The 27,811-nt window shown below is 34.4% G+C and overlaps 1 protein-coding gene across 4 annotated transcripts in view; it reads left to right on the plus strand.

Annotated features, from left to right (window-relative positions):
• The window catches only part of LOC150077582 (serine/threonine-protein phosphatase 1 regulatory subunit 10-like), a 540,490-nt gene that overhangs the window by 251,963 nt on the left and 260,716 nt on the right, over positions 1-27,811 (plus strand). Inside the window, exon 2 of one of the 4 annotated variants that reach the window (XM_090385989.1) lies at positions 25,833-25,968. The exons of the other annotated variants lie outside the window; for them this stretch is intronic. The gene's annotated coding sequence lies outside the window, so the exon portion shown is untranslated. The remainder of the gene's footprint in view (positions 1-25,832; positions 25,969-27,811) is intronic. 4 annotated transcript variants of the gene reach the window in all.

The raw sequence follows: 27,811 nt of genomic DNA on the forward strand, positions 1-27,811 counted from the left end.
CCATCCAGGTTGCATGGTGTCATGCTGCTTTACCCAATTGCAGATATACCTATCAGCATGAAAGAGTTGGAAAGGAAATTGATCAGACCAGGCAGCTGATTTCTACTCATTGGTCCACTGTTTGTGCTCACATGCCTCCATGCAAGGCAGTTTTGAATGTCTTTCAGTTGAGCACAGTTACTCATTTATCCTGGATGCCATAGTACCTTGTGTCTTTCAGTCGAGCATAGTTACTCATTTAACCTGGATGTCATAGTTTCTTTTGTCTTTCAGTCGAGCATAGTTACTCATTTAAACTGGATATCATAGTTTCTTGTCTTTCAGTTGAGCACAGTTCCCCATTAGACCCAAACTGCCATAGACTATATAAGCTAAATTCCTGATTCATCGTAGATGTGGATATTGGTGTTGTCATTGGTACATAATACTCAGTGGTTAGCTATGCCATTGTGGCGTGTTGCTGGCATTTGACAAGGTGAGACATGACATTCAGCACAGGCATTGACCACGTGTGTCTGTTCCATATATGACTTGCTGTTGATCTTACTATAGTAAACTTGCGACACCACAGAAATGGCCATTTTAACCATGTTTGGCTGTTTTTGAAATACCTGCATGTCTTGTCTCCCCAAGCATTGAATTTTCAGAGTTGGAAAGATCTTGACTCTGATCCATTCTTCCTTGCAGATACTCAAAATCTGATTGCTGTGTTTGCAAACTGCAAACTTATCATTCGCATCTTTGTGCATTCGCTATTGTCACAGATCGGTCCATTCCTACAAAAGCAGGTGTTAGAATTCAAAGCCTACTCTGTGTGTGTGTGTGTGTGTGTGTCAGTACTCCAAAGAGCCCATATATCAAAGCATTATGTACACACGTATTTGTGATTGGGTTAACTATTTATTTTTGAAGTCTATTTGTGGTAAGAGTTGCAAACTGCCAGCACCAATTTTATTTTATTGATTTTCAGCTGGCCATTTATTAAAAAATGAAATAAAATGCTAATACCAATGTATTCAAAAAAACATTTAAAAAAATAACAAAAAAAATAAAAAACTGAAGTATGACCTACAATTGCACTGCAATTGTAGGTCATACTTAAAGTTATTTTTTTAACCTACAATTGCAGTTCAATTGTAGGTCATATTTCAGTTTTTTATTTTTTTTGTTATTTTTTTAAATGTTTTTTTGAATACATTGGTATTAGTATTTTATTTCATTTTTTAATAAATGGCCAGCTGCCCACTAGAAAAATGGGGATTGGGGGGGAGAGTGTTCCCTAACTATCTTTTTATGGGAATTTGTACTTTTATTTCCTTTTTTTTTTTTTTTTAGTTACTAATGAAGTAATTCTAAAATTGTTTTTATTTTTAAAATTTATAGTATGTTCCAAATTTTATAAATAAAGTTATTTCAATTTTATTTTACTGTGTTTTAATAAGACTGAATAATGTAGTACTTAAAATCAAAGTTATAGCCATACTTGTTGCTAAGTTTATATAAGAAAGCTCTCTAAAGTGTACACTTCAGGTCAGAAGAAAGTGTCCAATGTACAGAAGAGATGTCTGCTTTGCAGAGGTCATTGTAGCCAGTTTAAGTAGTTCGGAATAATGAAATACACTAACTTGGTGTGCTTTCTCAGAATTTTTTAGTGATTATGATTGTATATATTATTTCAGTTAACTTTTAGTAAATAATATGGAATTAAATTTAATAAGTAATATGGGCGCCTCCGTAGCCAGGTGAGAAGGAACAACAGTGCGTAGCACACTCTTCTTGATTAGACCGGGGTTCGAGCCCGTCACCACCAAATACGGAGGATTCGGAAAGGTCAGGGAATGACCACTGCATATCCTGGAGCAATATGGCCTTAGTTGCTAATGCTCCTAAAAACCAAATAACAAACAACAACAAACAAGTAATATGGCTTTTAGTAAACACTCTTAATGAAAACTTTTAGTAAAAATTAATCTAAATTTCTTTGTTTTAAGCATTTAATTTTGTCCATTTTATTTTCATTATGGTTAATTAGGTTACATATCAGTTTTAATCTGTTTTGTGTTTTCTCACAAAATTTATTTAACCTAATAGGGTACACCCCCTCCCTCCATATGATGGATCACATCTTTTCCCTCTTTGCTATGTTTTTTTTTTTTTTGCACCCTTTGCTAAAGATTTCTTGTAATTTGCCTTCACTTGCCTAACCTCCTTTTGTGGCTTGATACAGACTATCTTATATCTACCATATGCTTCTGTGTCACCTGATAATTTGTGCATCCCATGCATTTTTCTACTCTGCCATGTCTCATTAGTTCATCTGACATCCATTTAGGCCTAAACTTTAAACAGTACAGTTAGTCCGACTTATGTAAGCCCGAGTTACATAAATTCGGACTTACATAAATTTTTTTGTATGTACATACTAACTGACTGATATTTCTGTTCACTGACTTTTTTTTGTTTTGGATTGTAAAATTTAAAACAGAAATAAAAATAAAATAAGCAATCAATAATGATGAACACTGCATGCACAAATTGAACAAGTGAAATACTGAGTAACAAGTTTACAAAGCTTAAAAAATAGGAATGAAGAGAAGATTCTGAAAATTTGTTTTTTATATGATTGAGGATTTCACGGAAGGGGAAACATTTCAGCATAATAACATAAAAACCCACAGAATTTCAGCTATCGGTATTATTGCAAATGCAATTAGATCAGGTTTACTACCAGTTTATTATTATTGAATTGCACTAACAGAAAAGCCCAATAAACCGAAAACTGCAAATTGTTTTTATTGTTTTATGGTAGTAATCCCCAGAAATATGCTTTAATAAAATGTGAGCTCGCATGAGGTGACAATAGTGTTTCTGCCTTAACCCTGTTAAGAAGTTAAGAGAAAATTTCATTTTGACCGTTATTGTGGTACCGACTAAGATAATAAGTGACAGTGATACTAGTAAATCTACCAAGAAAAGGAAAGCAATTGATTTGGATCGGAAAATTAAAATAATATGGATGTATGAAAATGGTCAAACATTAAAAGTATTGCACAGAATTTGGATTTGTCGGTGTTAACAGTGAACCCAATAAGAAATGACAGACAGAATATGTTAAGCAGTGAAGGGATCTGCACCAATGAAGTTAACTATAATAATCAAGGCTAGAACTGGACTAATAAATGAAATGGAAAAGTTACTTATTGTATGGATGGAAGACTAGATCCAAAAACACATCAAAAGCTCATGCCATTTTTGAGGATCTTAAGAAGAAGAGTGGTGATAGTGAAACCACCTTTGTTGTGCGAGTCATGGTTGGTTCGATAGCATCCATAAGAGAAGTGGATACCATAATGTTGCCATAAGTGGTGAAGCTGCAAGGGCAGATGGTGAGGCTGCTGAAAAATTCAATGACAAATTTGATGAGGTTTTAAGAAGTGGTGGTTATTTGCCACAACAAATATTTAATGTGGATGAGACCAGCTCCTTTTTGGAAAAAAAAAATGCCTAGTAGGATTTATATTTCTATTGAAGAAAAGTCTGCCTGGGTTTAAAGCCGCCAAAGACAGGATAATGCTCTTAGTGGATGGTAACATAGTGGATTATAAACTTAAACCTTTAATGATTTATCACTCAGAAAACCTGCAGGCTTTTAAGGGCATTGACAAGAAATTGCTTCCTGTACACTTCAGGGCTAACTCAAAGGCCTGATTGACAAATGCCATTTTCAAAGAATGGCTTCTAAATTGTCTGTCCCCGAAGATGAAAAATATTGCTTACAAATGTCAGTGCATTTTAAGATATTAATGCTCCTTGACAGTGCTCCCAGTCATCCTAAATATCTCGATGATCTGCACAACAAAGTCAAGATAGTATACTTCCCTTCAAATACAATGGCATTTGATTCAACCAATGGATCAGGGAGTTATCTGGGCAGTCAAAGCTTATTACACACACAACATTTTCTGAGGCTGTAAATGCAACAGAGCATGAGACTATGGATCTGTGGCAATGTTGGAAGATGTTTAATATCCTTGGTGGAATATGCAACATTTCAAGAGCCTAGAATGATATGACAACAGCTTGCATGAGCGGAGTTTGGAAAAAACTTCTAAAACATTCTGAGCTTAAGAATAAAAGCTTCAATAAAGGTGAGCTGATGTCTTCTGTTAGCAAAGAAATTGTAAACTTAGCCCAGTAGTTGCAGCTGTCCTGTAGGTTGAAGATGTAGATGAGCTTGTGGACAAACGAGGGGACGATTTAACAACAGAAGAGTAGTCCAGTTGAATGCTAAAGAGTTGAGGAGCAAGGGAAAGCCAAATCCATTTAAGAATCGAAGCAATCCAAGAAGCAGTTTAAATTAAAGGAAATGGCATAAGCATTTTGTAGAATTCAGGAAGGTATCTCTGTTTGATGGAATGGATGAAAATACCAAATGTTCCTTGAAAATTAAGAAAGGTTCGATTGCTTTTTTGCAAAATTTATGAAGAGAAAAAAAAAGCATACGAAACAGATGAAGACTGAAGCGTTCTTGTTATGTACTACCTCCCCCACCTCTACTCAGCCTACAACACCCTGTGATTAATGTATCTTATTAATGCTTCAGGTACATTTTAAGTTACCTTCTGTTCATCACCTGTCTTTGATTCTTTATGTGGTTTAGACAAATTTTCTTAAATGTGTACACTTTGGTTTTGATTCCCTTAGCCGCCTTTACAAGCCTACATGTCGTGCAAAATACATATCAGTTTTTACAGTACAATAATATGCATTTTTCTTTTATGTTTTCTTTTCTTATATGCTACTCTGGCTGCCCCCCCCAGATAAAGTTTTTAATTGTTATGGTGTATAACTATTTTCTTTTATTCTTCTGAGGGCATTATGTGGTTTTCGTAATTTTGGCATATCAGGCATTTTAATACCAATATTTTATTAGTCATTCCCAAATTACATAAAACTTAACTTACGTAAGAAGTCTTGGAATGTATGTTGGGAACTTACTGTATTTCTTAGTTGGTATGAAAAGCTTTCAAGATGAGTTCCTTGTAAGTAGATGTAATTCCTTTTAAGTAAATCACTAAACATGGACTTGCCAATCAACCAAAAGGTTAAAAGTTTTTTTTTTTTTTTGCAACCAAGGGGGAAAAAAAAAGATTGGAATTGTTTTTTTTAAACTCACTGCACACATGCAAAAAACATTATACTTCATTTATCAGTATTAGTACTGGCAAAGAGGCAAGTTTATTATATAATATCAACCGAAAAAATAAATTCTTGCCTAAATTTATTCATACTACCTACTTCCACAACAAAAGATGGAAGTTTGTTGTACACTGTGATCCTTTATATGTAGATTATTAATGCATGAAAAATCATTGCTGATTATTCACTTACTGTAACTGAAACAACACACTTAAGGGAAGCACAGTTTTAAATTGAGAAAGGATGATTGCTGGATATTTGCTTTAAACCAGAGTGTAGTAATTGTTGGAACAAACTTGCATCTTTTGTTGTGGAAGTAGGTAGTATGAATAAATTTGGCAAGAATTTATTTATTTTTTGCTGATACTATATAATTAAGCTTGCCTCTTTGCCAGTTCTAATACTGATAAATGAAGTATAATGTTTTTGGCATGTGTGCAGTAAGTTTAAAAAAATAATAATTCTAATCTACCCCCCCTTCACTCACTGCACAAAAAAAAAAAAAAACACTGAACCTTTTGTTTGATTGGCAAGTCCATGTTTAGAGCATGGTGCATTCATGACTGTAAATTTCTGTGCCTTATTGCCCCCCCCCCCCAATGAATTGACAGGAACTACTGGTAAATTCACTGCCACTTTTAAAAGAAATTTACTAACTGATTAGTTTTAATTGAGGATACAAAAATGTGTAATTTCTTCATCCACACTGTATAGTCTGTGTTGGACTCTGCAGAGAGTGGAATATTTATTATCCCTCATCATGGCTTGGCAGAGGATGTACAGTGGACTTGGAATCCCATCAGCTTAAGGAATGGCTTGGAAGGAACAAGTATGATTTTGCATACTGTGAAGAGTATGTTTTGATTTTTAATACCTGATTTTCATTATCATATATGTGTACCTGATTTTTATATTTATAGTGTTATTATATATTGTGGTTTTTTTCCTCATTTCTTTTGTCATTGAAACCTTTCTATTCATATATGTATGAAGTAACATACTGTTCAGAGCCAAAACATGAAAAACATATTTATTGCTTCTGGGTAATAGTATATGTTATTCTCTTTAACAGCAGATATACAGAATGCTACATCAATCATACATCTGTCTGCTCTGATATTTTTTAATAGAGACTTCCTAATTTGGCAACTCATTATTTTGATTTAATATGGCCTAAAATCTCTCTCACAAATTATCTGTTGCCTCCTAACTCCACTGATCACTCTGAATTCTTTGCCTTCCTTTCTTTGAGACCTACTTTTATCAGTCTGACTTTCTTAACAGCATTAATTTTTCTTGATGATTTTAATGTTCACAACCCCAGTTAGCTTCAATTTTTTTAGTTACAGATTAAGCTGGTTGAGATGGTTTGCAGTTATAACTTAGCTTGCTCTTTTACATATCAGAATACAAGACATTCCTAGCCACTTACCAAACATTCTTGATATTGTTGTGTTGCAGTGGAGCCTTTTCTCCTGGCCATCCTCACTTTAGTTTGGTTTGGTATTACAAGAATGCAAATATCATGTGAGGTTTCTGTTGTTCTTTATTTGGTTGGATTACTATTTGAAATATTCTGAACTCTCTGGTTGCTCATTGTTAGTAAAATTATTTGGAAAAGGCTGAAATCCTTCATTCCACACTTATCTGAATGCATGTGAATGAAATAAAGCATGTGCTATATATAAACCATGGTTTTTTTCAGGCTTGTATGCAAATTTCAAGCTTACTTGTCTTCCTGGATTAGTAATTGATTGTAAGACAGTTATTAATCAGTCAGAATTTGAGTTCAACAGGATGAGTAGAAAACTTTTTGCTTTTCCAAATGGTGCTCAAATTCTGGTCTCATGTCAAGGCTATTGGGTGCAACTTCTCTTTATTAATAGTCCCCTCCCCCATTACATCCTGGTGGCTCTATTTCTGTGTCAGCTAAAGACCAAGCTTACTTATGGTCTCCCCCCCCCATGCAGGAGATAATTGAACAAGATTGATGATCTTGATCAATCACCTCCCGTCATATCCAGTACACTCCAATAAGTGCTGGCCTTGGTTTTTCTATAGAAAGATGCTAGAAGATTTTGAATAAACGTGATGCTTAGACAATTCCAGGTCCTGATATTAGTTCTCCATTTGTTCTCAAAATCTGTCTTTCATCTTGTGTCCTTGCGCTCCATTGATATAATTACTATCCTCAACCACACCTGGTGTAAAGACCTGAATTTGAATCCTGTCTTTTGAGTTCCTCTGTGAAAAATGAATAATGTAGGTCATAATATGTATGAGTAGGGACATAGATAAGATTAAAGTTGTGCAAGCTACATCAATTCTGTTTGTGTGCTAAGGCATATCAGGGTAAGTAGTAGTTTCCCCTGGTGGGATACTAATATCAGGTGACTTGAATTACACAGCTAGTGAGGCAGTACTTCTTACCAGTTGTTACTAGTAAGCTTGTAACAACATGGCATGACGTGTGTGTGGAATGTGTACTATCATATCATGATTTTGTGGTTTATTATATATGAAGGTTTATTATAATTATATATTCCTGTATTATTATATATACAGGAATTTTTCCAGCAGGGATAAGGAGGTGATTATTCCATTGTATAAGGCAATGGTCAGGCCACATCTAGAGTACTGTATACAGGTCTGGAAGCCTCATTTCAAGAAGGATGTAGAGCTGCTGGAACGAGTACAGAGAAGGGCAACAAGATTAGTGAATGGAACAAAGGGGTGCTCTTACGAGGAAAGGCTTAAGTTTTGCAAATTACAGTGTCTGGAGACTAGGCACCAGCGAGGTGATCTGATAGAGGTGTATAAAGCCTTGAATGGTTTAAGCATGCTCAATGCTGATGGGATTCTTCCTCTAGCTCAGAAAAATCACCTGAGAGGGCATAAATTCAAATTGAGGAAAGACAGATGTAGGATAGACGTGCGGAAATATGCCTTTAGCCAGCGGGTGGTCGGTTGGTGGAACAGACTGCCATCCCTTGTGGTGGAGGTTGATAGCCTAAATAAGTTTAAGGCTCAGCTGGACAGGTATTTTGAACGAACAGAGGGGTGAAGTGGAAGTGGGTTTTTTTTTTCCTTTGGCTGATGCTGCATAAGCTTGCTTTCTTGCATCAAATGCCTCTGCTAATGCTAATGCTAATGAAGTTCTATGCTCCAATTAATTTTGCTCCTTTTTGCCGCAAATCCAGTGGTTTGTGTTTGTTTTTGTCTTTATTAACTGTTAAAATTGCTCATAGGATCAAAAAAGGTTGGAAACCACTGATTTAGATAATAAAAAGCAAATCTGCGTGTTGTAATACAGCACAAATTTAGCATGGTTTATATTAATTGTGTGCCATAGATTTAATATTGTATTAAATATAAGTATTTCATATAAATGTAATAGTAAACATAAAAAAACCTTTAGCAAATCTCATGGTGACACATAGAATAGGATTCACTGGCTTAGATCACAACCATTAGCAAATCTCATGGTGACACATAGATTAGGAATCACCTGCTTAGATCACTACCTTTAGCAAATCTAACCTAGAAAACCTGGATACCAGGTTTTCTATTTCAGTGAATACTCCACGTATAGATAGAAATGTTGTAATTGTAAAGAATTTAAAACCTTATAATTTTTTCTAGATATATATACTGGCTATCGTTCTAGACTTTTGATCATAGCGTTCTTTTTCATTAGTTTTTCTATTTTTATATCGTTTCCAAATTTAGACCTCTTGCTTCCTTTGTATGCTTGGTTACGTGCTGTTTTAGCATTTCGAAATTGTGGATATTCTGCATTTAGGAATAAGTTTAAGGTTTTTAAATTTCTTTAGGTGAATCACTTTTATTTATAGTTCCATTGGGCCATTTTCCAGGTTGATTTGTAATTCAGAAATGGTAATTTACATGCACGATAAATTTACTGAAGTTATTACTATCATGTGTAGTGCTATGGAAATGAAGCAACAGTCCATGAAGCACTAAAACTATTAAACTGTGCAGTTTTATTGTCAAAAAGATCAGCATCCAGTGAGTACATCATTGTGTGTTAATTTTTTGATAGTGGAGTGGCAGGATCATAATACTTTATCATATTTAATGGTATTTTTATGAATTGTCGTGGGTTGCTATCTTGCATTTAGAAGCAAATTAAAAAATAAATTGTTATATGGTGTTCGCTCTCACAACTAATTTTGCTGATTTGAATGCAAAGTATACCCAAGAATGGTATACATTGACAACTGTAATAAGAAAGGTATATGTGTGCCACAAATGGTATCTTAATCTGAATGTTTTCTTTTCAGTTTTTAACATTCACTCTGCTAAATTGTGTGTTCAGCATAGAAATTATTTTTTCATGATGTTAGTTGGCTTCATCGTCAGCTACTAGAGAATCTCACCAAATCAATTGGGAAGTTTCTGTGGAAACTTCCCAGGCTTGTTTTTCCAAGCCTGAATTTGCTGCTTCACTAATTTCTGTTAAGTAGTGTTTCAGTTATGAATTGTTTCCATATGGAATTATTCTTACCTGTGCAAACATCCTCTTCATTAAAATTGGTTTTCTGTGTTACAGATGCAATAAGCTGTTTCCCCCCCCCCCCCCCCCTTTCCTTCTTTTTAGAGCACAGTCAATATTGTTCTCTCTCTCTTTCCAATTATGGACCAGTATTGTTTTATTTCTCTTTGTGTTCATTATTCTCAGAGAAATGCTGTTGAAGACTAATTTATACATTGCATAATGAACTACATTTTGGTAATCTAAGCTTCAGTGCAGGTATTCTAAGCTTCTTTTTTTTTATTTCTGGTACCAATGGCATTGATTTGCTTGTTCATCTGTATTAGTTGAAACTGTGAACTGTATTGTTTTAAATATGGTTGAAGATTTAAATCGAAACAGATAGAGATCAAAAATTTGAGAAACATTCTTCCCTTATTTCTTTGCAAATTAAATTTTTTTGGTTATTTTCTAAATACTTAACACAAACATGCCTTTCCAAAAGCCTGTTTGTATTGAGTATTTAGGTTTTTAATTTTCTGTCGGAACATGGTTTGAGAGTTCAGCAGTGTAGCTGTGAGAAGAAATTTGTGCAAGAAGATCAAAGTGAGTTTAAATCATATGGGATTTTGAGGTAAGCATTTTCTGTTTAGAATAAATGTTGAAGAAATTATAAAACTAAAAAAATTTTTTTTGTGAAAGTAGAATATTTAACGTGTTGATTAAAAACCAGGAAACTTGTTAATTACAAAAAAGAATTAGATTTGGAAGAGAAAGTGTACCTTTTTTATTACTTTCTGGGTGGAAATAATATACTTCACTAGTTCACTTCAGTTTTAAGAAAGATAGAAATTTGTATGCAGCATGAAGAATACAAGTGAAATGAATAGGAAAAAGCAATTTTCAGTAAAGTGATTTATGCTTTTTTTTTTTTTTTTTTTTAGATTTTGATTCAATATCATTCTTCAGTTAATCACTGAACTGAAGGGAGTTTCATTGGGTTATTATTGTAGTAGCATTTTTGAGCCCAAGAGCTTAATTTCCTGTATTCATCAGTTTTATTGATGTTCTCAATGAGTAAAAAAAAAAATTTACTAAGTAAAAAAGTGTATTTGCTGTGGATATTCACTTCACGTTGCAATAGTATTGGTTGGTACTCATTCACTAAATTACCTAAAAACAAATTGTCATTCTTAATGAAGGAGAGTCTTCAATGATTGCTCAGTCTTAGAATGATTTTAGGGTGAATTTTTTTTATATGCTGCTTTTAGAAATAGCATCCATTATTTTAATTGCCTCCCTTACCCAAAAAAAAAACAAAAAACCCTAAATTTGGTTGTTTGTCATTGCTCTTGTTCATCCTAGTGTTCTGTATATTTTGATACCCTCTCCCATATTTACATTCTGTTTCCCTGGCATGGACTATTCGTCCCAAACACACCTTGGGTGCTGGAGAGACCTGAGACCCCATCAGAGCACAATTTATATTTAGGAAGTATAATTTCCTGATGGGGAGTTTATCTGTACATGGAGGTGCTTTTAGTTGCAGCTGCACACTGCTCAGTAGCACAATGCAGCAATCCTGTTTTTAGTCAGTTCTGATTTTCTATATTTTATGTGCATTTTGTGTCTGAGTGATTGATTTTAGGGTACCTTGTAAGCATTTTAAAATTCTCTTATTTTAAAATGGCCTCAAAGAGATCAAGGATGTCAGCTAGTTCTAATAATATGAATCTGAAAACTATTGGTAAAACCTGTCATTGGAATTGTGCTGGACATCATAAAAAGAATATCTAGTAATGAATTTGGGAGAGTGCAAGAAAATTGAGATGATCACAAACTGTTGTTTTTAATAGTGTAAATACAGCATTACATATAAGGTTCTATAATTTTTAATTTGTTTTTTTTTTTTTGCATTTTCTTGAACATATGCTGTATTTATATTTTATGGCATAATTTATCTTTAAAGGGTTAAAGATAACCATTACATCAAGTATTATCTAGAGAAATGGTGCCTTAAAATAATCTCTAAATACTGGCGACACCAGCATGAAAAACTTTTAGCTTTATGTTCCTGAATATAGTCAAACTTTCACTGCAGTAGTTTTCGAAGTGACTTTTCATGAAAAGTTACATTCCCATGTATGCCATGACAGTTTTTAATGATTTCTCTAGAAAAAATTCCGGTCATATTTGATCTCTTAGCATTTGAAGGTATCATTCAGTGTTCATTACGTCATCTCTGAGAAATGGTTCTGCAATATTTGTAGATAAATAAATTATCATTATTGCTGCTAAATAGAGTGCAATTACTAGGAACAATAATGCTCATCACTGCAACATGGCCAGAAATTTTGCATTAAGTAAGAAAATGATACATGTGATTAAAAATTGGGAAGAGGAAAAGTTACATAAGAAATTGTAAGTTACACAAAAATTAAGAATATAAAAAAAGAATTATAATAAATAGGATAATATAAAGAGAGAAAAAAAATTAACATTGTTGCACAAATCAAGAACAGTTAAAAATAACGGCAGGGAAGCTGAGTCATAATCAAACCATGGTTTTTGATCAAGCAAACGCAGAGGAGAAAATTCTTTGAAGCCCAAAACATAGTGTGGCAAGATGGATGGCTCCTGTCAACGCTTAGTAATATGGTACAGGTTAAGCCATAAGATTTGGAAAGAGTTTATCCTGATGTACAGATGTGATCCGCTCTAGAAGAATGTGACAGTACTTGTAATCAGTAGCCATTTTCTGCAGGTTAATTCCATGATGCAGCAGAGCCTGTATTTTAGGGAGTGCCTTGGCAGGTAGGAAATGATTACAAAGTTTCAAACTGTTGCATTTGAGGATTGCTGTGGAGTTAGAATGGCAGAGGGTTGTGCCACTGATTTATATCCTAGATGTTTGGGATGTTTATCACTTATGTGAATTTTTATCATAGTGATTAAATGCTTGACATCAATTAATTTTGGTTGTCTGGGTGCATTTAGCTGCTCAGCCATGTCAGTGGTTCTGAATTGTGGGGGTTGACAATGTTTTTGTGGCCTATTTCAGGGTCCAATATTCACATGTGAACACCAGTTTTTGAAGTGAGACCGAAACAGATGCCCAAAATTAAGAAGCATATAAAATAACTGGATAAACCAGCGTTTCCCAAACTTTTTTAGTCACGGAACACTTCATCTCACAACATATTCATGGAACACTTATGAAACACAAGTTTATCAGGAGCGAAAGAACTAGTTCGTAATATATTATTACATATGGCGCACTGTACATCAGGAGCATTTTTATTTCCAACACATGTACAGCCAAAATTCAAATAACTGTCATCATTCTTTTATTAGTTGGTTCCCGTTTTTTCACTTTGGATGTTTGGAGAACAAAGGGCTGTGATTGTTCATCCTCACTTTGAAGTGTGACAATATTGTGTTCATTTTCATCTACAACAGTTGCATTACTAGAAGTACTTTTCTTCTCGTTTTAAAGTTCCTTTTTCAACCACAAATCTATGGTTACATATTTTAATAATAATATTTCGAAATACTAATAATTATCAAAAAAAAGTATACAAGGAAGTGAGTTTAGTTATAATATTGTTTCGCTTCTTCCTCTCCTTTTCCCCGTGTACTCCAGGCTAAATCGCCTACGAATGGCATACTAGATCACCACATTGCTACTTTTTTGTAGGCGTCATTACCTCTATGCATACTTCTTTATGCAAAGCCTGCCAAAATAGTGTTCCGTGGTCTATTCAATTGATTATTAGTATATTATTTTTAATATACTAATTATTATTAGTATATTACAAGTATATTGTTGTTATTTTGGTTTTTTAGGAGCATTAGCAACTAAGGCCATATTGCTCCGGGGATATGCGGTGGTCATTCCCCGACTTTTCCACATCCTCCGTATTTGGTGGTCACGGGCTCGAACCCCGGTCTAATCAAGAAGCGTGTGCTACGCACTGCTGCTCCTGCCCACCTGGCTACGGAGGCGCCTCCACAAGTATATTAATAACCGAAAAAAAAAAAAAAAAAAAATTATGTTAAATACAGTGGATTCCAGTTATTTGGACCACCGGTTAATCGGGGCAGTCGTTTATTTGGGGCAAATCTTAAAAAACAGAAACCAATCGAGAAAATAGCCAGGGTTTACTTTGCTTAATTAGGACAGCATGCCGTTTAATCGGGGCAGGAGACCACAGCACTGGAGATTATCCTACTATTGTCTCCGATGGTACCACATGGTTCGGTCAAAATTCTGGAGGTCACAACCATAAAACAATAAAAACAATTGGCAGTCACCTGTTTATTGAGCTTTTCTGTTAGTGTAATCTATCATAAACGGACAGTAAACTCGATTTTACTGAATTTGCGATAATACCTACAGCTGGAATTCTGTGGGTTATTATGGTGAAATGTGTTTACACTTCCATGAAATCTTCAATCATATAAAAAAATTAATTTTCAGATCTTCTCTTCATTCCTATTTTTAAAGCTTTGTAACTCCGTTCTCACTTGCACGTATCATGTTACTTGCAATTTGTGTGTCATGTTCTTTGTTATTGATTGCTTATCTTTTTACTGTTTTTAATTTTAACCCCCACCCCAAATGTCAGTGAACAGAAATGTCAACTAGTTCGTACATACATATTACAGTACATATACATATTAATTATTCCGATTATCACATATATTCTTCCGATTTTCATGTATCATTTAATTTTTAAATTGGTAAGGTAATAAAGGGTAAATTTCTGCTTAATATATCTTTGCTTTTATAGCATGTGGATAATGTTCCTCCTATTTTCGCTAATTAGAATCGCTGTTTAATAGAATTAAAATTCAATTCACAAACGTGATCCCAATGACCGACGCTTACTGCACATTGTATAGTGAATGGTACTTTACTATGTTGAGTTCGTAGTAATGTGATTTGATTGTAGAGTGAACCAATTTTAAAGGGGGGGGGGGGTTACATTGTATTTTTAGCTATTTGGGGCAGCTGCTTAATCGGGCCAAAATGCAATAGTCCCAATGTGTCCCAAATAACTGGAATGGACTGTATTATAATGATACAAAAGTAATGTTTGCTTCAAATATGCAAAATTTATTTATTTATTTTAATTATTAATTACGATTTTTCACAGAATATTTGTTTGCATCTCACAGAACACAGGTTGAGGAATGCTGGGATAAACAGTTGTTTATAGATATCTGGTAGTGGTTGTGGCATTGTTGAAATGAAACTGAATCAAGCGTTGTTTTGCTCTCCAGCGTAAGGTGATAATTTGCTTCTGGAGTGGAGGTATTCTGTGTGGGCATCAAATCTCAGCTTTGGATTAAAATAGACACAAGTCCTTATGGCTAGTAACCACTTGAACGAAAGTAAGTTCCTCAAACTAATGATTGAATCCTTAACCCTTCTAAATCATTGCTGATTTAGAAGAGTTAAGGTTTAACCCAAAAATCTGCAAGTAAGTTGAAAGAGCGGAGGCTGTCTGTGTTTGAAGACTTATTGCTTTTGGGTTTGCTGATGGTGGGATTAAGGCAAGCAACTTTATCTCATCGGCATATATTAAAGCATCATCACAGAGACACATAAAAGGAATAAGAATTGTGAGAAAAGGAAGTCAGAAAGAACACCATATGGGACTCCTACTGTGATTTTCTGGGTAAAGTGGGACTTTTTCATTGTGAGGTGGACACTTATTTCTCAGTAAAGTGGTGGTGAAAGCTAGTAGATCTCCATTAATTCTGAAGAAAGATGGCAGAAAACTGAGAAGGGCTATGAAGTCTGTTGTCAAAGGCAGCTTCAATATTGGTGTACATAATAGCTATTTAGACAATTAAATAGCTAAAAGATATAACACAGTACCACTCTACACCTTTTGCACAACCATCGATGTATTCAGTTCACTTATTTGCATTTTGTCTTGCCCAGTAAATTAGAATTGTGGGAAAGTTTAACAAAACCACCAACTTGATAAGCCATTTCATCATCCGCAGAATGCTTTTAAATAGTTTCAAACCACACCTTCGGCAAAGTAACACGATTTCTGCATATTACTTATGTCAGGCCCTTCTGTAGACAGATCTTGAGTGTAAAATGGCCACTATGGTTTGAATTCAAAAGCTTTTCATATTGTTGGACTGAATGATGTGGCAGACTACTTTTGTTGGTCTCAGAATACACTGGTAATTGGAATTCTCATAAACATTTCCTCAATGCATGCATTGGTTTTGTGAGATCTTTGCATAAAATTGCTCTGCTTTTCACTTTTTCTTGATGAAACCAGCAAATATAAAAAATTTCCTCATTTCTTGATGAGGAAATTTTTTATAGGTTTTCCTCTCAGTGTTGCATAATTCTCACTTTTTTATTCTCCATCGCTGTTGAACTTACATGGTTCTTACCTAATAATAATAATTTCACTCTTAATAGTGACAAATTTCCTATAAGCAACCATTAAGGTCAACAATATCACAACCAGACTGGCCCCATCAGGAGGGCAATCTTTCAGAGAGATGCCCTGAGCACACTTGGTTTGGCCTTGCACTCAACCTGCTATCCACCATACACAACCACAGCAAGTATAGGTATACCCTCAAAGATGGTAAGAAAAACCTATACATCCTCTCCAACCTGATGTGCATTGATGTCAAGCTCCACGTGGCAACCGAGAAGCAACTCCAGCAGCTACTCGATCACCAAAGAATTCAGGAGGGAATTTGGACCTGGCTTTCAGATTACATCAGGAGAAACTAATCAGCCATAACTACCAGCTGCAGACCTACTACAAGCTGGGGAGAGACCTACAAATACCTTGATGATGCAGGCTCATCAGTTTTAGCACAAGGAGATTAAGGCTTACCTGACTGAAAAATACCATCAAAGATGCAATGGTCTGCTCAAAAGCTAAGCTGAATGGAGGGAACACAGTAAAAGCCATAAACACCTATGCAGTCCCAGTGCTAACATACTCCTTCAGGATCATAAATTGGACTAACACAGAGCTGGAGTATATTGAGACAGTGATAACCAAGAGCTGCCACCACCACCCAAAGTTGGCTGTGGAGAGACAGACCTAAGTGTGGAAAGAAGGGGAAAGGGGCTTGAGAGCCTTCATCGAGCAACAGATAAAGGTGATAGTGAACCTTCCAGAAAAACGTAGCGTCCATAAGGTCTATAGACAAGTGGTATACCAAAATCATTCTAACAAGGAGGCCCCTCCCACCCAGCTGGAACAAATGAAGCTACAAAGATGGGTAAAGAAGACACTCCTGGCAAACATACAATGACCTCCATCCTCATGACCTCAAGTAGCACTTTGTACTGTTTGAGTACAAAATATGACAAACGTAGTAAAATGTTTATTTCTGTTTAAGTTTTATAGTGTAGTATGACAGCAAGTTGATAATATTGCATGTTTGTGAGATCTGCTATTTGTTCAAAAAAGCAAATGCAAAATTTTTTAGAATGATATGTTTACATATTTTTGGATGATGATGACCAACAAAAACCATGAAATACATATACAGTTTGCCACATTTCTTTTATACAGTTAAGAAAATAATGTTCTGGCAATATAATTTCTCTGTGTTTTGCTGTTCCCCTATAGTAGAGGCAAAAGAAGCCAAGCTAGATGATTGTTATTTTTGTTTTTAGCAAAAACAGCAATAGAGCAAATATAGCAAACTATTTGCATGTCTTTAAGCAGATCTTTCCATCATGTAAAGATCTGATCTGCCTCTACATCTCCATATAATTGAATTCAATTTTATCACTTGGTTCTGAATAATATACGAGGCAACAATGCCTCTTTCCAGTATGAACACATGTTTATGCAGAAAATGGGGTAAATAAATTGATAAAAGGGCTCATCCAGAAACTTCTGTGGAGATCGTGTGATTAAAGCTTTTCCTTACTGCCTTAGAAGCTCCACTATGGTAATGAAGAGAGTGTGGACTATTAATCATTTCTGCCAACATTAGCCTGATTGGTGTATTCTTTTCTATGAGATGTAACTCCTAGTACTAATTGGGTTGAAACTGATACTAATGAGCAGGACTTGCCTGTTGATCAGATCACTTGGATTTAAACCACTGCAGTTTAGATGCTTATCATTGCTTATCATATATTGATGACAACATAATTATATCACAAAGTGTAAGCTTGGATGTTATGATAAAGGCAGAAGTAAACATTTGTAACAACTTTTTCAGAAATGTGCACTTGGTTATGACGTTCCTTGACATTGAGAAGGCTTTTCATACATTGAGGTGTATAAGGCCTTGAATGGTTTGAGTTAGCTCAGTGCTTTTGGGATTCTTCCTGTTTCTTAGATTATGCACTTCAGTGGGCATAAATTCAGATTGAGGAAAGATAGTTACAGAATAAAGTGTGGAAATTTGTCTTTAGCTAGTGGGTGTTTGATTGCTGGAACAAACTTTCATCTGTCGTTGTGGAAGTTGATAGCTTAAATAAATTCAAGGAATAACTGGACAAGCTTTTGGAGCGAATGGTTGGGTGAAATGGGAAGGGGTTTTTTTTTTTTTTTTTTTTTTGGATGATGCTGTATCTGCTTGCTTTCTTGCATCATATGCCTCTTCAAATGCTAAAGCTAAAAATGTGCAAATATCTTTCCTATTCACAAAGCTTGTTTCTAAGAGTGAGGAGTAATTACTGACCATTAAGTGTTCATCTGGGAAACCCACACAATTACCATCAGAGGGCTAACCAAATTACAACTTAATTTTGTCAACCCTCTGATGGGTGCACAAATTTTCTTCTGACAGATAGACTTTGAGATAAAGTATGCCATTTTATAACCTTAAAATCATCATGAAAAAAATTTTGAAATTTCTCACTTTTTAATGCAATGTTTTATATTAGATTTATTATGAACACACTTCTGATTAATCCATTTTTTATATTAAATGCATATTTTTAAAATAAAATCTGTGTCACGCTTTAGACATGTTTTTGTGGTTAAGATTTTGCTGATTTTAAATTCTTGTTTTTTACTGGTTAGATAGATTGATTTAATTTGCCTTACAATATATGTGTTGAAAAGTTAGAAGTGAAAAATACAACCATTGAACCATTGTGTAGTGGTTATTTGGCGTTGCTTAAAGTGTGTGAAGGATAAGAAGACAAAGACAATATTAATGGGAATGAGACAGAACTCTTTTTTTTAACTAACCACTGACAATATTAAAATTCATGATTGAAAAGTATACAGGCTGCAAATCTGAATGGTTTGTATTACAATACCTTTACACTAACTTGAATGGCGTGCGCATGCATGCATGTGCACACAGAGAGAGAGAGAATGTTGGTTATAGGGAAATTTAAAGAAGTGTGGGATGACATTGATTTTGTTTTGAATTTGATGTTTCAGTGGGATCATGAGTTAGAGACATGATAGGAAAATTCCTCCTGTTAGATAATTGCATGGTGCACAAAGTGGCAAGTTATATAAAAAAAAAAAAAAAAAAAAAAACACTTCCAGCAGAAAATAAGCATATTTCAACCCATGGATTGAGGTGTTATACAAAGATTCAAATCTCATTTCTAAGATTAATTTTTTTTTTAAAATGATCTTGTCATGAAGAAGAGTAAACTACCTGCACAAAAATGTTATGGATGCATCAGAAAATATAGAAAAGGTATGGATTGGAGTATCTGAGAATATTTCTAAAGCTTTCATCTATGAGGATTTAGTACAGAAACTCCTAGTACTAATTCTGTTGAAACTGATACCAATGAGCAGTATTTGCCTATTTATCAGATCGTGTGGATTAAAGCCACTGCAGTTTAGATGCCTATCATATGTCGATGATGACATAATTATATCAAAGTCTAAGCTTAGTCATGACAAATAATTACTTTTTCAGAAATGTGCCCTTAGTTATGATGTTCCTTGACATTGAGAGGGCTTTTGATATAATCTGGAGATACAGTTTATTATATGACTTACACAAAATCGGAATACAAGGCAAATATACAAAATTCACACAAGGTTTCTTAAGCAAAAGAATCTTCTAATCCCGGTTTAAACATACTCTATTATGAAAATATGTTCAGGAAGGAGTTTCCTAAGGCTATTGCAACTCTGTTCACAATCAAAATTAACTTCATCGCACAAGACATTTCTGAAACTGTACCATATTTATATGCAAACAATCTCACTATTTCATTCCACTCCAAATATGTGCACCATAAAAAGATAATTGCAAGGTGCTATAAATAAAATAGACATAGACCACCTATAAAGGATATCAGATGGGAGTACAGAAGACAGTAGCAAATACACATTTTTTAGGAAATGTAGGATGCACCCAATCCTGAATTATGAATATGTAACCAAGCAATCCAATTTAAACATGGTTTCTGACTTTTCAGACTAATCATGGATGAGAAAATAAAATTTTCTCATGCACAAAATGCATGTGTGATTTTTGTTTAAATAAATTAAATATTCTAAGGGCAATATCTTCCATGAAATGGGGTGCAGCACTCTTCACTGCTGCATATACCAGGCCATGGTTAGATTTATGTTAGACTATGAAGTTTTCATCTATTATCCTTGCTAAAAAAAAGTGTATTGAAATGGCTAGATCCTATCCATCCTGGCACATTGTTTGAGGGGCCTTTTGACCGTCACCAGTACAAAGTTTATACGCTGAACCCCATGAACCTCCTCTTAGTCTTCACAGACAGGATCTTGTGAATTATGCTGCAAAAATTTAGTCTACCTGATCATCCAACATCACAATACACGTAATCCAAGTTGTGAAATGTTATATAGATACAAACCAAAGATTTGCAAACCAGCAAATATCTGACTAAAAGAATTACTTGCAGAATGGAATATAAATATATACAGAATCGTCCGAGATAATCCATATCCCAAACACCATGGGAAATCAGCTTATCAGACTGTCACAGGGATCTCATACAATGGGAAAAATGTCAAAAAACATATGATAGTTAAATTCTGCATACTTAATGCAGTACACCAACTTTGGGCATCTTATATATTAGCAGCTCTAAAACAGACAGACATATAGGTGCTTCAGTAGCCCTACCAAATGATGCAGTTTCTCAGTCTCTCCCAGTAGAATGCAGTATATATATACATTGCCCTACAAAAAAAGTATCATCTTCACTGACTTTTTAAGTAACATACTGTGCAGCAAGGGGGGAAAAAATCTCAAATGCTTTTGTAATACATGATCAGGTACCATATAATGAATACATCCCTGTTATTACATAATCCAGTGAAACTAAAACCGAATGGATTTAGGTCTGGAAAAATTAATCAAGTAACAAATTGTGTATTTAAACAAGAACCCAAACAAAGGAACAAAGCCTTTGCTCAGACATGAAGTCACCCTTACCAGATTATGTTGGGTATACACACCTGACACACTTTTCTCTTGGTGAAAGATGATCCTTCTCAGTGTCACAGATACTATTCTGAACTGACAGTAAAGCATATTTTCATAAAATGTCCACTTTATCCTAATGCTGAACAAACAGTTTTTCAATCACGAACTCTACAGACAATTTTAGGAGATAAATTTTACATTAATGACATTTTTATTTCCCTTAAATTAGGGAACCTCATGAACTACTTCCTGGAAACTTAAATGTGTTGATAGCAAAATAACTGGTGCATATATTCAAAGTAGCTTTCCAAAATTTTCCAAACAACAGCAACAACCAAGTTTAGTATATGACAACATTGTTGACAAAAAGAAGAATCAAGTGTGTGTTGGAAAGATAGTGATGAAGACTTAGAAGAAGAATAGAACTGAAAGGTCCAATTAGAAGGGAAAATATTTTCTTACCCATCACCAATCCATCCCCCAATTTAATGGAGGGCTCTTTACATATCCATCCAAAATTGCTGATGCACTTGGGTAGTGGTTCCCAGTGGGGAGGGGGGGGGGGATTATTTTTATGAAGCACTTTTATAAGAAATATGGACACACCATTCCACTGCTCCTAGTATGTGAAGGGTTTATTTTTATTATTCTTTTATTTTTTTTTTTGATTAAGTGTATTGAAGTACATATTAATAAAAATATGTTAATAGTTAAATTTCATATGAAATTTGCACTTGTTCTGAGACTTGGGGAAGTCTGAGAAATTTATGAAAAAATTTAAGGAAGCTCAAGATATAAAAGTTTGGGAACATTTGCACTGGGGGGAGGGTGATATAGGCATATACTTCCCAAAATATGTTACATGCTGAATTTTATGGCTCAAAGAAAGCGGACCAATTTTCCTTTTAGTCAACCTTTTAGTAAACAACTAGATTCGATCCTTTATCTTTCCAAGGCAAGTGTGGTTCGACTTGAACGTTCACTTACGAAATAAGAAACACTGTTTATCAGCAGCCATGGATCATTTACGTCTCTTATTCAATCATATATTTCTTGAAGGAGAATATCTGGATGCTTTGCTTAAGGCAATTATTTTAGCTTTCCAAAAGCCAGGAAAGGATTTGTGCAACCCAAACAATTATTGAACCATAGCTTTGAATAGGTTTTTATATAAAGTTCTAGTATTGTTAATGCTCAAACTGTCATGATATTTGGAAGAAAATTAGTCTTTTACAAAACAGAGTGGGTTTAAAAGCCAAGCAATCTGCAGTGTTCTGCTCATGACTGTCTTTGACCATCTGTTAATGTGCAACAAACCACACACAGACCTTCATTTTCTTAAAATCTTTGATTATTTGTTAAATAGTTTTGTTATTAACACACGGACCTGAAATCAGACCTGAGTTTAGAGCATTGCACATCAGACATTGGTAATGATTTCCCACACATTTTCAAAATAACTCTGGCATTCGAGCCATTTTTGCTGGGTCCAAATGATCAAGTCTTCCAGTGATATTTCCTTGGGTGAAAGTTTTATGCCATTCAAACACGTGCAGGAGACGAGACAGACAGTTCTCTCCATATACTTGCTTCATAATTTGAAATGGTTCCATGGCACTTTTTCCCATTTCACCACAACTTGATGCTTGCTCTTTGTTTCGCTGTTCCTCCACAATACAGACACGGGAGAAACATGCAGTTCAGTTCACAGCACTTTCTGAAATGGTGGCAATTTCTGCTGACCTCGACTGAAGTGCTCAAGAACCAATTGCTGTTTCATTTAACTTTGACTTCTAGTAGATGGCAGAAACAGCACTTGCCATAACATCGGTCTTGTTTTCCAGTTACTGCCTTGTGTAAAGCATCAATAGGGTCCCGTGGGCCTTCCTTGCAATCTCCCTGCACTGCTCAGAGTACTTCATATCTGACCATATTATAACTCCTCAAACCCCCTTTCATATGCTTCATTTTTAACTTGACCCCGCTAAGTTGCTATTGCATGCTCTATCCATTCTTCATTTAAGAACCATCTCCCCCCACCACACACACACACTCACAATTTTCGTTGATGGGCCTATAATTTTAACAGTGAAAATTTCGCATAGATTCATTTTCTTTTCCACTCTATGTTCCTAGTTACCAAGCTCCGTAATCTCGCCTGTTCGAAGTCTCTCCTTTATGGGAGTGCCTTTTTTTTTTTTGCAAAGAAAGGCAACACTCCTGCCAGGTGTGTTGCCTTTCTTCGGATCCTTTCAAGAAGTTATGTTGTTTTTTAGGTGTGGGCTACATTGCGAACATGGTATTTGAATTGTGGTCTTATAATAAGTTAGTAAAGGCTGCCTTCTTTGTCAGTCACAATTATAGAAGGTTAATGTTAGATAAGTGTGCAGACAATACATGAATATCAATGTAAGCTGATGCTGTAAAACTTTATTATAAGCTCTTTTATACATATGATAAAAAAGAGGGTCATTAAAGTGATTTGTATGTTGATACAGTGCAGTGAAGCATTGAAGCTTCATATATTTAATACACTCTTAGCAGAAGTTTTATGACTTTATCAATAAATATGTAAATTGTGGACTTAGTTTAGTTTAGTGGTTTACTAACTTTCTGTTGTGAATTCCTAAGGCTAGAGTGTGTTTCCTTTTGACATAAAGTGATTTGCATGTTGATACAGCTCAGTGAAGCATTGAAGCTTCATATATTTAATACACTCTTAGCAGAAGTTTCATGACTTTATCAATAAATATGTAAATTGTGGACTTAGTTTAATGGTTTGCTAACTTTCTGTTGTGAATTTCTAAGGCTGTTTCCTTTTGGCATCCAAAAGTCTCCTAGCAAAACACAGAATTCATTATAGCAAGTTGCCCAACTAGGTAATTGAAAATGTTAAGTTAAATATTATTTAACATTTATATAATCTTTCTTGGTGATCCAGTATATTATTTGGCAATGCTATTTGGAGAACAAGTTTTTTGAACATAATTGAAACAAACTGGTTTAAAAAAAAAAAAAGTTTGGGTTACAGTACCTGTCAATATCATTCAGGATAAAGAAAAGACATTTTTCAGATCAGTTCTGTCAGTTTTGGTGTAGCAACTATACCAGACTTGTGAAAGAAGAAAGAATTGGTGTATTTTGTTCCTTGTTTGAGCAAGTGGACAAGGACTCATAATATATAACAGGTTATCCCAAGTCATTCTTGGCATTTTCATCATTCCTCATAGCAATGTTCTTTGTCACACACTGTTCATCCATATCAAAAAATAAAAGTGAATTCAGATTTCTCTTTGTTGTGAAGCTTTTGAAATATTCTTGTCAGCCATATCAATATATCACAATCATCTGATTGTGATTGAACCGACCATCATCAGTTGACGTCTCCTAGATAATCCAAAACAGAAATCCATGGAGAGATGTTTATCATCTTGCATCTGTATGTATTAGGAGCCCTAGATTGGGAATTGACAGCACAAGGAAATTTAAAATAAAACAAATTATCACAAGTTGTCACTTTCATTTTATCAATTCCATAGAAATGCATAATGTGAGAGGATATTCATCCAGGTGGAAGAAAAATTCAATTCAGATCTTTCTCGGGAAGCTTTAGAGTTGCTCTTGCAGCCAAGGCTAAACAGTTGCACAATCTGATCAAAGATTTGTTATTAATAAATCTTTGACTCAACCTTCTAAACAAGTCATCATCTGCAATATTTTTCTTGAAGCAATTAATTATCACTTAATGTTAATGTTTGAAAGCATACTGTGCTGTACTGTGCCAAAATTTATTACTGATTCAGTCGATACGTTAAGAAACGTCCTGTTTTCACCAAGGAATTAACTCTATTTTCATTTATTTTTTGGTTGTTTCTTTTGTTTTGGCTAAAAATACAGTGATTTATTTTATGTGCTTATAGAAAAAATTCATAAAAATAATATTAATCTGTATTTGGTTTGTGTATATACATGTTTGTGCACGTACACACACACACATGCACACTGTATGACTAGAAGTACTTGAGCACTTATAAGTAGTTGCAATAAAAGGCTTTTCATTCAAAAATCTAATATGTATTAGGAGCCCTTTTTAGTGAACATGACTACCTTGACCCCTGTATGTACTTTCTACCAACTATGGAAGAGGTAGGTGGGCACCTCATGGAAAGTAACTTCCAGAGCCAGTTTGGAAGAAGACTGTTGGCTGCAGGCTGATCCGAAGCTCCAGTTCCTCTTACAGGTGGTCAAGTAGTTGCAGAAATGGCCTGAATTCTGTGATGTTACTGGTTAAAGTTGATGTACATTTCATCTAAATAATATGTATATATTTTTGTGAATTTAGCACTAAATTTCCCTTAATTTACAGTATTTTTAAAAGTTGGCTATTATAGAACATTTCAGCGATTGTGTGTTTGTGTTTCCTTATTTGTTAAAGTTCTGTTTTGTTTACTACCATACATATGTGCAATATAGTAACTTTACTTTTAACTGGAGATAATGCAGGGTTCCGAATTCCTCATACTCAATAGAACAGATTTGGTATTAGACTGTGAGCAACATTTCAGTGTAAATGAATTGGTTTCTGTGTTTTCTGTATTTGTCATGAATTGCTTAATTTATTATTTTTTATACCAACAAAAAGCCATTTTGCTGTTTAGCATGTTTTCCAGTCAAAGGAAAAGGTATGAGGTTAATATCACTTCCTTTTTCTGTTTTTATTTTTGGTTAACAGAATTGGAGAAATAAAAATGAAAAAGCAGAAGAATAACTGTGCTGCATGAAACTTATATTCCCACCAGGTTACACTACCCTTCTTTTTGATGAACGTTTTGTAATACCCTTGTGCAGTCAGCTGCCACACCACACTAGTGAGCATCTAATTGTGTTACTTGGTGATAAAAAGCATTTATTTTATTACTTAATTTCATAATTAAATTAATCAGTTTAATACTGCATAATATTCTAAATCAGGTGACTTGTCTGGACCTTACAAATGATATGATTTTGTAGATTTGTACATTGAAGAGCATGATTATAGTCATTTTGATAATGTACAACTGGTTATCGAAAATAATTATACAAAATTAATTTTAGTATTGAGGTATCACTTATTATTAAAATGAAATTAAAAATTAACACACACGGTTACTTTTCATCTGTGAGTTTTAATCTTCTGAACTGGTTCAAATTGGAATAGAATTCTGGCATACTTGACAATTACTGCTAATCCCTGCAGTTCATTGATCCTCAGTTGACTTTTTTAAATTCATTAATTCCCCATTTTCTATTAAATATTTTTTGGGACTGGATTCTGTTTTCCACATTAGGCTTCTTCCTATAAAATGTAAATGCATAGTGCGCAGCAGTCATAGACATAGTGAATGTCGAGAAATTAATCTTCATTGTATTTTCATAATTTCTTCCAAACTGCAGTGTACCTTAGTATGAAATGAGTTTATTTCCCTTTTAATTTGGTTTAAAATGGTTTAACCATGTTATCTGATCAAAATGATTTAACCATTTTGTGATCAGATGACAAAGTAATACATTGTGTAGCATTTCTTACAGCTTTCGAGATGTTTATTGTAATCATCTTATGTCCTATATCTGAAAGTTGCACGTTGTCTTCCTAATAACTGAATATAAATGCAAATAATTGTTCCATTTTGTAATCAATGGAACAATTAATTTTAATAGTTTTAATAATTTATTAAAGGTAATATGAAATTAAATGAATGTAAAAGTGTGAACTTCTGAGTAGTGGATCACCTTTAAGAACAGACATTTTTTTTATATTGTCGAACTCTTATTATTTATGCATATATCTGTGTATATGACCTGAAAAAAAAAATTTTTCTTTAAAAGAAAATTCAATTAGATGATAGCCAATCTAATTTTTGATTAATTATACGTATAGGTTTTAATAAGTTAAGGGTGTAGTTTTTTTTTTTTGTTTTTTTGATCTTAATGTCAAATGATCATAAGCATATTTAAGGCAATATATAACTTTACGAATTAATAAAAGGAATATTGCTTCTTGTTAATTTAGGTGGAAAGAAGCAATAAATATAAGGAAAACTGAATATCAAAATGACAAACAATTTAACGAAATGTAAAATACAGTGCACTGACAAAACAAAGTTACACAGTAATGCCGTAAAATATCACTTACATACTCAAAGCTTTCAAATTGGGTTGTGCTTTGGTTTATGTTATTATTGTAATAATGGCTCCTAATCATGTGCTCATAGACATTATTGTATCTGTAGATGTATATGTTCATGGACTGATTGGCATGTTGTGCAGGCTGAAAAACCCAGAATAACTCACGGGGAATCTCTATGCCCTCCACCTGCGAAGAGCCAACACCTGCACCCGGAGTAAAAACAGCCTCAAACATGGAGGAACAGGACCTCCATTCCTTTCCATTAGCTTAATACAGCCGACCAGGCTAGCCAGGTGGGTAAAGTGCCTGCCTGACAACCCAAAGGTCGCGGGTTCGAATCTCGCCTCGGGCTTGGATCAGAATAAAATGCATAAACTTTGGGAGGTGCATTATGGCCACAGAAGCCGATGTGCGAACAGCTAAAAAAAAAAAAAAAAAAAAAAAAAAAAAAAAGGTTAATACAAATCCATTAGCTTTCAAGCCATTTTCAATGCCACTATCTATGGGAACTATGAACAATTTTCTTTTCTGGTGAATTTTTTATT

Source organism: Mastigoproctus giganteus, chromosome 12 (assembly GCF_048544385.1).
Source record: "Mastigoproctus giganteus isolate SK-2022 chromosome 12, ASM4854438v1, whole genome shotgun sequence".
Lineage (NCBI taxonomy): Eukaryota > Metazoa > Arthropoda > Arachnida > Uropygi > Thelyphonidae > Mastigoproctus > Mastigoproctus giganteus.